This window comes from Petaurus breviceps, unplaced genomic scaffold (genome assembly GCF_028583685.1).
Source record: "Petaurus breviceps papuanus isolate PSGF00001 unplaced genomic scaffold, PetGlider_PUasm1.0 90686, whole genome shotgun sequence".
Taxonomy (NCBI): domain Eukaryota; kingdom Metazoa; phylum Chordata; class Mammalia; order Diprotodontia; family Petauridae; genus Petaurus; species Petaurus breviceps.
The window spans coordinates 9,380,376-9,389,749 of record NW_027187309.1 but is presented as its reverse complement, the minus strand read 5'-3'; the positions used below and the strand labels follow the sequence as shown (position 1 = coordinate 9,389,749).

At 39.0% G+C, this 9,374-nt stretch overlaps 1 long non-coding RNA gene across 1 annotated transcript; it reads right to left on the bottom strand.

Annotated features, from left to right (window-relative positions):
- Positions 1-7,713: 7,713 nt before the first annotated feature.
- On the bottom strand, positions 7,714-8,668 carry LOC138144085 (uncharacterized). Its single transcript, XR_011163857.1, has 3 exons — positions 8,499-8,668; positions 8,257-8,332; positions 7,714-7,805 (listed from the first exon to the last, which is right to left on the bottom strand). It is a non-coding gene; the product is annotated as an uncharacterized lncRNA (long non-coding RNA).
- Between the last annotated feature and the right edge of the window lie 706 nt (positions 8,669-9,374).

Genomic DNA, 9,374 nt, shown 5'->3' with positions numbered 1-9,374 from the left:
GAAATTAATTCAGACTATTCACTGGAAGATTAAATATTGAATCTCCAGTTTAAATAATTTGTCTGAATAATGAGAAGATGGGAGTCCTTAGAAAGGATCCTGGAAAGGGTCTTGGGAAAGATTGAAGGCAAAAGGAGAATGGGAAGGCAGGGGAAGAGATGAACAGATAGTGAACTAGCCTTTTACACTTGTTGTATAACATTTGAATAATGTATAGAATGTCTCCATAGAGACGGGTTTTTATGTTTCCTCACTATTATTCCTTTTGTCTTTGCTGTAACCATCAAATCAAAGACCTCCCCCACCACCAAGGGAGAAGTATCATTAAGACCAAGAACAAGGTCAGTAAGTGACATTTTTCATAACTAAACTAAATGACTCCAACAGATTTTTTTTACTCTGTATACATGCAAGTGGAGCATGCTGACAGTGAGCCCTCATCCTCGTAACTGATCAGTCAGCTTTCTTTGCTGATCAAGTATCTCTCTTATGATATCCTTTTTACTTTTTACCTACACCATCCTTTATTGTTAGTTTGTTGTACCTATTCACATTGATTGCGTACCTCTTCACTGATCTTCAGGTGATCTGAAAGATGAATTCTTCAGTGAGTGAGGAACTTCATGACTTCCAGATATAATATAACATCAGCTCTTCACAGATAAAACAAGAACAACAGCAGCAAGAAGTGGATGGAAAATGTCCAGATTATGATTTGCATTTGGCAATTCAGCCTATGGAGCTAGTTCAGAGTTACATGTATTTTGGATAGATCCAATGAATGGACAATGATAAGAGACTTATAATTAATTACAGAGAAGAGAGTGGGGTTAAATTGCATTTGAAAAATTTTGTAGTACTGTTAATGATCTCAAGCTTCTCCTTGGAACCAAAGCCTCTTTTTTTTGTTAACATCAGTGACTAAGTAAGTGACTAATAGTTTGGAGGTTTGGTTAGAGGAAAGACTGAGTTAGATATTCATTATTGAGTCCTCCCACTCAGAAAATGAGCCAAATATTTCAAATCCAAAAGCCAAACAGAGAAATTGAATATCAGAAAAGAAGTAGGTATTTAAATAGCCATATGAAACATTATAGGATTTTAATGCACCCAGTTCAAAATTCTTATTTCTGATCTGATATTTTCCCAAGAAGGCCTACATTGAATTAGACTTTTTGTTACATTGCTTGATTAGACCTTTTAAATAACCCTCGGATGCAATCTTTAAAACAGCCTCCTTGGCATAGAAATAGATCTTATACAGAGTGAATCATGACTTGAGATGCTAGTTCCTTCTGTCTAATCTTTATTTCAATGTAAAATTTTCATATGATGGAAGTGTACCCTATATTGCTCAGGGAGAAAGTGGGTTAAAAAATGCCTAAAATCCTAGGCTGTTTGGAAAAGAACCATTTGCCAATTATTAACAAAAAACTGTGAAGTCTGGTGGAAAGAAAGGAAAAGGTTATGCTCTACTATTATAAAACTACAGCTAACTTAACAGTGAAAAGGTAGAAAAACCCTCACATTGAGATAAAGCTCATATCTGAATTAAAAGTTGCTCAAATAATCACTTTAAATTGTTTTTATTATGTAAAACTCTTTTTAAAATTAAATTTTATGTTTATTTTTAGTTTATATCATTCCTTTCCACAAGATTTTGGGTTACAAATTTTCTCCTCGTCTTTCCCTTACCCACCACCCCAAAATTGCAATACCAGTGTATACCCCTCCCCCAATCTGTTCTCTCATATATGCTCCACATCCCCCCCTCTGACTTTCTGGTAGTGCAAGATGGATTTCCATACCCTAGTGGCTGTATATCTTATTTCCAAGTTGCATGCAAAAAAATATATAATAATATTTTTAGAAAAACATTTGATTTTAAAACTTTGAATTTCAGATTCCTTCCCTTTCTACCTTGTCATCCACACTTACTGGAAAGATAAACAAGTCTATATAGAAGAAAGCAAGAGCAATTACCCTCTGAATGGTTACTTGCTCCTCTACAATCCGCAGGCTGGGAGCTCTGAAGCAGCCATGAGGCAGCTGCAGGGCCCCTGCATCTCCTCCACTTCTAGCTCTGGGGCCAGAAGGCAGACCACATCTCTGTCCCCCCCAGTTCTAACAGAGTTCTGCACTGCCCTTTTTACTTTGTCTTTGGCATTCATGGGTTGATATTTCTGGAAACCACCACAGCTACTGGTGATCCACTCTCCTGAAGTCTGCTGCAGAACCTGGTCAGGGCCTGCCCTGGGGCTAAAACCGTAGGCTCATGCAGGGCTGGGCTCTGCTCCCAGCGTGCTGTGATGGACCCGTCCTGTTTGCCTCGCAGGCTACCTTCACCAGGAGATGTACTTCTCTCTGTCATTTTGTGGGTTCTGCAGCTCTAAAATTTGTTTGGAGTAGTATTTTATAGGTATTTGAGGTGGTTATGGAGGCAGTTCACAGAGTTTTCCTGCTTCTACTCTGCCATCTTGGCTCCGGCCCTGTAAAACTCTTACAGAGATTATTTCTGTACATATTTGATATTCTTAAAATGATTCAACTAAATTTTAAAAAGGCTTTATTAAATGCCTACTGTATGCCAGAGACAAGATTTTTAATATTGACAATAAGAGGTAAGCCCCTAAAAGGTCTCAATATAGTTTATTAATGATTATTGCTTGAAGAACTTGAATAAGATGGCCTCTCTTACTCATTCCTTTGGAAACAATGGAATTGACAATCCAATCCAATCTAATTCAATTAAATTCTACTTAACTCAATTCAAGGTCATTTCTTAAGTGCCAGGCACAGATAAAACTAAAAGCATACTTTGACCATCAAGGAGCTTACCTTGTACTGTGTGAATGAAGCATATGTAGGGGTTCCTGGAAGGGATGGCCCTTGGGCTGAGCTTTGAAGAAAAAGTAAGGATTCTAAGAGGGAGAAATAATAAGGGTGTTCCAGGTATAGGAGACAGAATTGCACAAAGCCTGAATACCAGAAATTACTTAATTTGGGCAAGAGGATAACAGGCCAATTAAAATGGGATCCAATGCATGTAACTGGAACTAATGTGAAATGTTTTGAAAGGTGGTTTGGAGCCAGATTGTGGAGCTGCCACTTTGGAGAGTATGTAATTTATTCTGGAGTCAATGGGGAACCACTGATGATTTTTGAGCAAGTAAGCAATGTTTAGACATTTAAAAACCCAGTTAAAACAAACCAACAATGTGATGTCTTGTAAAATTTTATAAACTCATTGTGATTCAGAAAGTACTAATTCTAGTTCATTTATAAGAGTAATAGTAGAAATTTTACAGCAACACATTTGCTTACCATTTAATAATTGCCCTTCTCCCCAAGTGCAATAGCATGTGCAGACACTATTTACATTCATGATAATAGGTACCTGTTATTCAGTGGAAATTTTGGGAAAGTGAAAGGGATGTGTCCTATGGGTAGACTGCCAATCACTAAACCCTATGTATAACATCTCAGGTTCTATTTAGGAGTATGATTGCAGAATCATAACTGTAGTGCTGTTTGGGACATCAAAGGTCAGCTAGTCTAAATTCCTCATTAGTATTTTTCATCTAGGAGCTTATGCTATCCCTACACACTTATAATAATAATAATTATTATTATTATAACTTTTTGGAGATCAGCAGTTGCTAAAAAATCATTGAGATTTTATCTCAGCAAAAATTAGTCTTTATAATTAGTAAGAATGTTTACTATGAGATCAATGATATGTACAAATACATCTAAGTGAGCCATCTCATCTTAGCCATTGGGGTGGAATACTGTGAATCTGATATCTCTTTGTTTTTTGGTTTAGCTTAGGTCCCAAGAACTGTCTAGAATGGTGGGAAACATGCAGATAGTAACTTATTCATCATGATAGGAATTTTCCTTTATCTCATGTAAGAGACATGAGATAAGGTGTTATTTATTATATAATGTCTTAGTGGAATTGTAGTTGTCATGTTTTACACACATATATGAAGTCTTTGGAGCTTCATTATCATCATATAATCTGTTATTAGCTGGAATTTGGTGGTAGTGGTCTTGGAGGTCACTGGTTCATTCTATTGTATTTCAGGAATGGAGAGAGATTAATTATGTCCTCTCCCAGGTTGAGTACTTGGCTGACACTAGAGTATGACTATAAGTCATTCTTTTCTCTCCTTTTCCCCTCAAATTTTACATACTATACCTACAGTTTGTATTATATCTGCAAATCAACCAACCTGGACCATGTTACATTTATTGAATGTTGTACTTGGTGGCAACAAGGATAGAGATTTATGTTAGAGCTGAGGGGCTGACTAATTCATACCCATATTAAAGCAACAGCAACAACACCAAAAAATAAACCAACAACCCACCTCTGAGTTAGGCAGTACAGGTATACTAACCTAATTTTACAGAAGAGAAAACTGTGACTCAGTAAAAAAACTGTAAAATCAGTTTTTTAAGGTTAGGTAGCTAGCAAGTGTCCAAGACAAGATGTAAAACGAGATTTCTTTACTCTCAGTTCTGTACTCTTTTATTACATCATATTGTTGATACTATGGTATTCAGCTAGGAGGAGGTTAGGCAAAAGTTGGAGGATGAAGTATATAGTTTTAGTGGGATATAAGAGTATAGACTGAACTGGTTTCTAAATCATGGGTCAAGTAAAATCAGGAGGGATGGAGGCAAAAAGAGATGTAGCAGAAAGCACACAATTTAAAATAAGAGGTAATGGGTTTGAACTTTAGATTTGCTACTTACTATCTGTGTGTCTTTGGACACATCATTTATTCTCTCCTGGTTTCATTATCCTTCTTTATAAAGTGAAGGGTTTGGATTATATTATATTTAAGATCACTTCTGGTCATAAGTCCTGTGAAAGGATAGAAGATAAAAAATTCTAGGTATATTTTAGACCTTGGTGAATGGGAAATGCTGAGAACAGGTCAGGCAGAGTTTCAGTGACCACATATACTTGTCAATTTTGTACACCACATCCTTCTGTTCTGACCATATGGAGAGAATCAACCTTGTGAAACCAGAATCCAATGTTAACATCAAAAGACTGAATGAATGGCTAGAACAAAGGAAATATAAGTTGTTTTATGCTTTTTACTACAAACTACCTCATAGGACTCACTATATGAACAGTTTCTTTCCATTTTCTCTGTAGAACTGAAATTAAGGCCTCCCACTGGTATCTGCAATGCTCAGGCTCAGAGGAAACCTCATTGTAATATAGAGCTGAATAATATAAGGAAAGCAAAGGGTAAAGATCATTTTTTGTTTAAGTCTATAAGGTCAGAAATCAATAAACAAGACAAATAGAAAGTATGAAACTTGAGAAATTAAAAGTGACATTTTAGATGAGAAGCTATTGGTTAATTTTTTATATGACCTTGGGGAGTGTCTCTAAAACACTGGAAGGAAGACTCATATGGAAAGAAATGATTAATTGTGATTATGGGATGGCTGTTGTGCTTGGACTGATGATTAGTGGCAAATGGCGGTGGCGGGGGGACAGAAGGTAAGAGGAGAGGAGAGAAGGAGAGGAAAAGAGAGACAAGAGATGAGAGAAGAGGAAGGGAAGGAGAAAGAGTGAAAGAGACAGATAGAGAGTAATGTTGCAGTGTTGAAATTGGGAGTATATTGATGTGTTTGTAGGTTTCTGGGTGTGTCCAAGCACTTATCCTTAAAAGTTTCAAAAGTATCTCCTGAAGTAGATTCACGGAGAGTTTTAGGTTGCTTCTAGGATAAATCTTGACTTGGGGAATACAGGGAGAGTAGAGTATTTAAGGTACTTTATGGGGACAGTCATCATTTTCTAGTGACTTTGAATGACTGGTGAATTCTAGTTCCTTCTTTCGATCAGTTTTCACATCTGATCACAGTGATGACATAAAATTAATAGGTGCTATATTTGATCTCCACCTGAGAAAAGAAAAAACTTAGAGAAATTAAGTATAAGTAGACCTAAAGTCAGAGCATCAAATTGTGAGGGTGAGTGGGTATGTAAAAAAGAGCTTTTGAAATTAGAGTTGGATCACCTGGGTTCAAATCCTAGTTCTAATAATTACTAGCAAAGTGACCTTAGAAAGTCAATTAACCGCTCAGGGTTACAGTTTCATCACCTGTAAAATAAGCAGTATGAAATAGAACATCAAAGATTCCTTCCAACCACCTATTCTATAATCCTGTGAAATCGAGATTCATATCCCATTTCTGATAGTTACTAATGATGTGACCTTTTTTTTGTTTTCAGTTGTGTCCAACTCTTCATGACCCCATTTGGAGTTTTCTTGGCAAAGATACTGGAATGGTTTGCCATTTCCTTCTGCAGCTCATTTTACAGATGGGAAAACTGAGGCAAAGATGGCTAAATGACTTGCCCATGTTCATACAACTAGTAAATGTCTGTAACCAGATTTGAACTCAGGAATATGGTTTTTGGCTTTTCTCCCAAGCTTGGTGCCAGGTTCTGCCGCTTAAGTTGCATCCCTGAAACAAGATGGTGAAGATTGGAGTCAACGGATTTGACTGTATTGGGAGCCTGATGACCAGGGCTGTGTTCACCTCAGGTGGAATGTAATGGGAATGTAAATTTTAAAGATCTTCCCTGCCCCTAGGCTAACGTGCACGTGGAGCCTGGGGTGGGAGACTTGTTTTTCAGTAGATACTTCTTGATTGGCCAGTGAGGCAATAAGGTTATTACATTCTCTGAGCCAGGAGAAGGCTATATAAGCCCTGATGTGTAGCTTTGTTTTTGGGGCTCACTTTGAGAAGTGTTCTGTGATTTGATCAGATGAGATTCTGGGAAGCCGTTGCTGCTACAGAGCCCCCCACCTCGGCTTTGAAAAACCCAGATGTTGATTTGGTATGGATGTAATGGTTGGACAATTTGGAAATCTGTCTACTTGATCTGTTTCTCTGTCTTGATAATTCTGTCTGTATATTCTGAAGTTCGGGGTGCTGACCTTTTCCCCCTGAACTAGGTAAACAATGTAAGGGTTATGGGATTTAAAGATCTTCCATGCCCCATTGGACTTGCTGACATAGCAGGAAGGGGTGGGGCAAGAGGAAGTGGAAGCCAAGCTAGAGTTCCTGCGGTGGCTAGCAGTGGAGGCGATGGTGATGGCGGCAGCAGCAGCAGAGGCATTGGCAGTGGAAGCGTGAATCCATTTTTGAGTCAGCCAGAATTTCTGCTAAGGACTCCTGCTGAGGACTGCCAGGGGCCGGAGCTGCTAGGAGCACGCTTCCTGGATGCTGGGTGGTTGCTGTGAGTGGGGAGAGGAGGACCTTTGCCTGAGGTAGCCTGTTCTGTTTTAAAGGCTTGAGAATGTGGGCGCTTTCTACTTTATCTACCTGTGCCAATTTCATAACTACTCTGATGGCTTTGACTTTCTGGTTTTGGGACTCAGTATTTTGGTATTTTAATAAATGTTCTCTCTTTATCCCCCATATAGCAAGCCTGATATATTTTGTGATTGATAACTACATCAACATATCTGTAATTTCTGTAGGCATTGTGAATATTGCATTGCTGATATACTGAATAGACATTGTGGCCATCAATGACCCCTTCATTGACCTCAACTACATGGTTTATATGTTTCAATATGATTCCACTCATGGCAAATTCAAGGGCACTGTCAAGGATGAGAATGGGAAGCTGGTGATCAATGGAAAAGCCATTACCATCTTCCAGGAACAGGATCCCACCAATATTAAATGGGGAGATGCTGGAGCCGAGTATGTTGTCGAGTCCACTGGAGTCTTTACCTCCATGAAAAGGCTGTGGCTCACTTGAAGGGTGGAGTCAAGAGGGTCATCATCTCTGCCCCTTCTTCTGATGCCCCAATGTTTGTGATGGGAGTGGACCATGAGAAATATGATAATTCCCTTAAGATTTTCAGTAATGATTCCTGCACTACCAACTGCTTGGCCCCCTTGGCCAAGGTCATTTATGACAACTTTGGCATTGTGGAAGGACTCATGACTACAGTCCATGCCATTATTGCTACCCAGAAGACAGTAGATGGCCCCTCTGGTAAGCTGTGGCGTGATGGGCGTGGTGCTGCCCAAAATATCATCCCTGCTTCCACTTGTGCTGCTAAGGCTGTAGGCAAGGTTATACCTGAGCTGAATGGGAAGCTCACAATGGGAAGCTATCTGTTGTGGATCTGACCTGCTGCCTGGAGAAACCTACCAAATATGATGATATCAAGAAAGTGGTAAAGCAAGCATCAGAAAGACCCTTGAAGGGCATCTTGGGCTACACAGAGGACCAGGTTGTATCCTGTGACTTCAACAGCAACACTCACTCTTCTACCTTTTTTTTTAAGCAGTTGGGGTTAAGTAACTTGCTCAAGGTTACACGGCCAGGTGTTTCTGGGTGGATGCTAAGTGTCTGAGCTTGGATTCGATCCCCCAGGTCATCCCGACTCTGGGGCTGGTGCTCTTACTTGCTGTGCTACCTGGCCTCCCCACTCTTCTACCTTTGATGCTGGCACTCGTATTGCCCTCAATGACCATTTTGTCAAGCTCATTTCCTGGTATGACAATGAGTATGATTATAGCAACTGTGTAGTAGACCTCATGGTCTACATGGCCTTCAAAGAGTAAAGTGGAAAGCCATGGATCTTCATCCCCAGCCAAAAAGAGGAGATCCACTACTGGGGAGCCCACATTCCTAACCTGTGTTCCTATACTAGGGATGCCATGTCCCATTCACATCCTTGTTCCAAAGCACCTCTGTAGTAGGGGGAAGAAGCCTAGAGTCCTGTGTTGTGTACCATGAATCAAGTCACCATATTCAGTGCAAAAAAAAAAGAACTCAGGAAGATGAGTATTCCTGATTCCAGGCACAGCACTCTGACCCCTGTGCACCTAGCTGCCCTAATATGACTTTAGGTGAGCCATTTAATATCTTTGAAACTCAGTTCTCTCATCTGGTAATGGGAATAATGACAGTTTCAATAACTACTTCACAGAGCTGTACAACTTAAAGTGCTATATAAAAATGAATAGTAATACTACTAATAACACACAGTCAGAATCCTAGTTATATTCTTACATGTGCTTGACCTTGTGCAAGTCTCTTTCTTTCTCTGGGCCTTTATTTTCTTCACCTCTAACATTGAATTGGAAGATCTTTAAAGTCCCTTCTACCTCCAAATCCTATAATTCTCTATATTGCTTTGAGAAAGCTGGGAAAAATGAATTACTATAAAATTTTCTCCATATTCTAAGATTTTAGAATGGATAAAATCAGCATTTATGAAACACATTACATGTTTTGTCCTATTTAATCTCCCCATGTTTAATCATTATCTCAAAACAGATGATGCCCAAGCTCCTATCTTCAACCTTAA